The 4,453-nt window shown below is 30.0% G+C and overlaps 1 non-coding gene across 1 annotated transcript; it reads right to left on the bottom strand.

Annotated features, from left to right (window-relative positions):
• Positions 1-3,278: 3,278 nt before the first annotated feature.
• On the bottom strand, positions 3,279-3,385 carry LOC139856360 (small nucleolar RNA R71). The gene has a single exon (XR_011761846.1). It is a non-coding gene; the product is annotated as a small nucleolar RNA R71 (small nucleolar RNA).
• Between the last annotated feature and the right edge of the window lie 1,068 nt (positions 3,386-4,453).

Genomic DNA, 4,453 nt, shown 5'->3' with positions numbered 1-4,453 from the left:
ATATATATATATATATTATAATTTTAATTTTAATTTTAATTTAATAATAATGAGGGTATGTTAGCGAATGTTGTAAGGGTGTAAGTCGAAATTCTGTCCTTGTAACGCTACGCTATTATTAATCATTGTAAGTTATGTTCAACTTTTTTAAATTAATAACTCGTAGCTAAGTTATTATTATGCTTATTTAAATTGAAGTAATCATGATGTTGGGCTAAATATTAAAGACGGGGTAATTGGGCTTTGTACCATAATTGGGGTTTGGACAAAAGAACGACACTTGTGGAAATTAGACTATGGGCTATTAATAGGCTTTATATTTGTTTAATTGAATGATAGTTCGTTAATTTAATATAAAGATTTACAATTGGACGTACCTATAAATAACCATATACACTCGATCGGACACGATGGGTGGGATATTTATAAGTACTAATAATCGTTCATTTAATCGGACACAGGAATGGATTAATAGTTAATGGACTTATTAAAACAGGGGTGAATTATATACAAGGAAAATTGGTATAATTATAGTTTAAGTCCCCAATTAGTTGGAATATTTGACTTCGGATATAAGAATAATTTGACGAGGACACTCGCACTTTATATTTATGACTGATAGACTGTTATGGACAAAAACCAGATGGACATATTGAATAATCCAGGACAAAGGACAATTAACCATGGTAAGAAACTAAAATTAACACGTCAAACATCATGATTACGGAAGTTTAAATAAGCATAATTCCTTTATTTCATATTTAATTGCACTTTTAATTATCGTACTTAAATTTATTGTCATATTTAATTGTACTTTTTAATTATCGCAATTTTATTTAATGTCATTTTATTCATCGCACTTTTATTTATCGCACTTTAATTATTGTCATTTACTTTACGCTTTAAATTAAGTCTTTTATATATTTAATATTTTACATTAGGTTTTGACTGCGACTTAAGTTTTAAAATCGACAAACCGGTCATTAAACGGTAAAAACCCCCCTTTATAATAATAATACTACTTATATTTATATTTATATTTATACAAATATAGTTTTAAAAATATAGCGTTAAACTTGGCTAAAGATCCATGTGGAACGAACCAGACTTACTAAAAACTACACTACTGTACGATTAGGTACACTTCCTATAAGTGTTGTAGCAAGGTTTAGGTATATCCACTCTATAAATAAATAAATAACTTGTGTAAAATTGTATCGTATTTAATAGTATTTTGTAGTAAAAATATAACTATTTCGTATACACCTCTACGCACATCAAGTATTTTTGTCGCCGCTGCCGGGGAATCCTAAACGCAGAAAGCGCAACGCTATATAAAAAAAAGATTTTTATTAAGTCGTAATCTATTTCTGTAAAAATATACGTTTTAAATATTAAAAATACAAGAAAAAGAAAAATATATCTATATTTTTAAGTTTAGTTAAATTAAAAAGTTTATATTTATTGTAAAAAGTTATAAAAAAAGTAATAAGTTATATTTATATTTTATATATATTAAAAATAGAAAAAGTAAAAAGTAAAAAAAAAAAAATTAAAAAAAATCCTGCACGAAATTCAGCTTACATCAGATTCTGAACCTGCACATCTCCGCGATCTCGGAGAAAACAAAGCAAAAAACTACACGATCGCGTAGCCTGCACCGACATGTCTGATCCTTAATTTGCACAAATTAGGGTTTAATTTAAAATTAATTATTATTATTAAACCTAATTAGGGTTTTTAATTAATAATTAGTTTTTAAGATTAGTTTTTAATTAATATTGTATTTTTAAGTTTTAATTAATTTTAATACTTTATAAAGTTAATACTTTTATAAAATACTTATTATAAAAATAATATTATTATAAAAATTGTATTTTTACAACTTTAAGTTTTATTTTTAAAATTTCGTACCTTTTTAATCGTTTATTCGTAATATTTATATTTTTTTCGCTCGTAATTAGTTTTAAACTTAATATTTTGCCGTAGTATTTCTAGATCTTTAAGTTTTGCCCTAAAATCCCTTAAGTACTTTTTCTTTAGATTAAGATTTAGACGCTTTAGAATTTTACGACGTTGTTTATCGCTTTAGTTTTTAATATATTTTAGTACCTTTTTAAGTTATTACCGTCTTGGATATAGAATTTCTCTAAGCTTTAATACTTTTAGACGCAACTTTTAATTCTTAATTTTTAGACTTTTAATTTTCGACGCGCTACGTTCTTTTTATTATTTTTTGACCTTTTATTTTTCGACGTTTTCCGACGCGCTCTTTTTTTTTCTTATTTCTCGACGCTCTAGTTTTTAGGACATAGAATTTTCTATTTCTTCTCTAAAATTTCTTTAAAATTTGACGAAAAAATATTTTAAGCAGTTAAATTGATAGACATCCAAAATTTTCTGGTTCGTAGTAATAGTTTGATTTGTTAGTGGCGAGTTGTGGGCTTTCGATTTAAAGGGTCCTGGCTACCTGCTGCATCTATTGGCTATTCGAAACGTGGGCAAAATCAGAAAAGTCTATTAATTTGATAACTTATATAATTTTTATCTTTTATAACTAATAGGATATTCAGTGAATGCACCGAGCAAAACGTTCACCACCTTTTATACGTTCACCACCTGTAACTCGATCAAGACATCTAGCCAATATTGTCGCCGTTGATTTTTCTTTAGAATCGTCATCTAGTCGACCAAGTACTCCAATTCAAATTTACGATAATCCATTTTTTGAACCCGACCTCACAATTGAGAATTCGGAGGATATTCAGGGACAATTCAGAGATCCTGAACCATTAATCTTTCCTCCGAAACCTCCAATCATTCAAACAGAGATTGTCGAGGAACAAACCATTAAATCAGAATCCTCTAGTGATTCAGATTCAACAAATTCAATAATGGAGAATCTGGAACCTCTAAGTATGGAAGACCGAATGTGAGCTAAACGCACTGGTCAAGGTCACTCAATTACTCAACCAGACATTAATGCGCCAGATTATGAAATCAAAGGACAAATCATACACATGGTAACTAATCAATGCCAATTTAGTGGTGCACCAAAGGAAGATCCAAACGAACATCTTCGTACTTTTAATAGGATCTGTACTCTATTTAAAATCCGAGAAGTGGAGGATGAACAAATCTATCTCATGTTATTTCCCTGGACTTTAAAGGGAGAAGCCAAAGATTGGTTAGAATCGTTACCTGAAGGGGCGATTGATACATGGGACGTTTTAGTTGAAAAATTTCTTAAACAATTCTTTTCGGCATCTAAAGCCGTGAGACTTCAAGGAGAAATTGTTACGTTCACACAAAAGCCAAATGAAACTTTATATGAGGCATGGACAAGATTTGGAAAATTGTTAAGAGGATGTCCGCAACATGGTTTAGACACTTATCAAATAGTACAAATATTCTACCAAGGATGCGACATCACTACACGAAAAGACATTGATGTGCGAAAAGTGGTATATGAATTGTTGTATGGAAAATACCGGTTTTAAAGATTACACACACTAACGGGCAGTGTACCCGATCGTGTAGTAGTATAGATAATGGTAAAATCCGTGTATCGTTCCAAGGACAGTTGTATTAGTCAAACTAGAGTTATAAACTATATTATGATTAACTAAGCAAATGAAGCTTAAAGGTACAAGTTTTATGTTTTGTGGCTTATTTAACGATTAGCCAAATCAGAGAAGAGTAAAAGTAAAAACAATATTTTTGGTCTTTTAAATTTATAAGTGCAAGGAAAGCAATTAAGATAGTTTTGATATCAAAGAGATGAAATATGCTCATCTAGACTTTTTACCCTCGATGTGAATGTTTATTTAGGATTAAGATCGGATTGATCGGTTATGCACGAGAACTAATTGATCGGTTTACCAAGAGTAGTCTTGAATAAACACTCAAACGGGATTACACGACGCAAGTGATGTTCTTGTCATCTAAGACCTCCTATTTGTAATCAACTAATTCAACTAGTCTAATTACTTGAAGAATGATCAAGTCAATGGTGTGTTGATCATGATCCACTCCTATGTCAACTAATGGTTTAGCTTAGTTCATTCCCTTGATCTGGTTAAATGTTCAATTCACCCAACCCAAGTAAACAATTAAGTTTGGTAATAAGATCCCTATAAACGTTACTAGATAAGGCAATTTACTAACACCTATTAGTTATATGGAATTGAGTAGTGAAAATATGTATAACAGATTCTAGGGAATTGATCGTTCACCTAAACAACTACACATATCAATTAAGCTATCTGAGAGTATCTACAAGAGTTGTTCTTACATTCCTATATAGATTAACCGTTTGAACGCAACTTACCCCTTTTGGTAAAAGATGGGCAAACACTTGTCACTAGGTGTAAATCAATATACTTAAATCAGCAAGATGGTGTTTCTTAGTTGAACAAGTATACTAACTAGTTGAATCGAAAAGATTAAACTT

Source organism: Rutidosis leptorrhynchoides, chromosome 6 (assembly GCF_046630445.1).
Source record: "Rutidosis leptorrhynchoides isolate AG116_Rl617_1_P2 chromosome 6, CSIRO_AGI_Rlap_v1, whole genome shotgun sequence".
Classification (NCBI taxonomy): domain Eukaryota; kingdom Viridiplantae; phylum Streptophyta; class Magnoliopsida; order Asterales; family Asteraceae; genus Rutidosis; species Rutidosis leptorrhynchoides.
Note: the sequence above shows the minus strand (reverse complement) of the source record. Positions and strands in the feature narration are given on the sequence as shown.